Genomic DNA, 792 nt, shown 5'->3' with positions numbered 1-792 from the left:
GAACTGCATCATGCAGGCAGAGAAAGAAATGGTTTTGTCCTCTGACAACAGGTCTGCCAGCATCCTGGGGGAGACGACTGTGGAATAGCAGATGTCAACGAAGGCAAAATGGGTGAGGAAGAAGTACATGGGGGTGTGGAGGCTGGGAGACACCCGCACCAAGATGATAATGCCAGCGTTCCCCACCAGAGTGACAACATAAATCAGTAGAAACAAGGCATAAAGAGGGGTTTGTGCACATGGACTGTCTGTAATTCCCAACAGGATGAATTTGCTATACGTGTGATTTCCTCCCATGACCAGGTGTTACCTGCTGAGGAAAGAGGAAGGAAAACATCACTCTGATTAAAAATAGAGATTCACTTTTGGACCATTTTTTACTGAAATCATTGACCAGTAGAATTGCAACATTTTAGTAGATTCTACTGTATTTTCTAAGCAAAATTATATATGTTTTATGTTTTTCGGTTGTGGTTCTTAGAAAAGAGCAGGCAGTGTGTGGAAGCAACAGAAATGGCATATTTGGTTTTCTATACTGGGACTTTTAAAACTACGGATTTATTCAAGCATGTGTGTTTTCAGATTATAGAAAAGAATCAGATCTTCATCCACTTTCAGTCTGAAGGTAATTTGTGTCAGAAGACACCTCTGAGGAACCTTACAGGAGAACACACGTAAACTTGGAGCAAGAGAATGTTGGGGTCTTACTGAAATCCCATCTTAAACATTAATGACCTCCAGACATTTTCCCTTGGCTTTTAATTATCATTCCAGTCATCAAATCACATTTAT

This window comes from Nestor notabilis, unplaced genomic scaffold (genome assembly GCF_000696875.1).
Source record: "Nestor notabilis isolate BGI_N333 unplaced genomic scaffold, ASM69687v1 scaffold12552, whole genome shotgun sequence".
In the NCBI taxonomy this organism is placed as follows: Eukaryota; Metazoa; Chordata; class Aves; order Psittaciformes; family Psittacidae; genus Nestor; species Nestor notabilis.
This window is presented reverse-complemented; position numbering follows the sequence as displayed.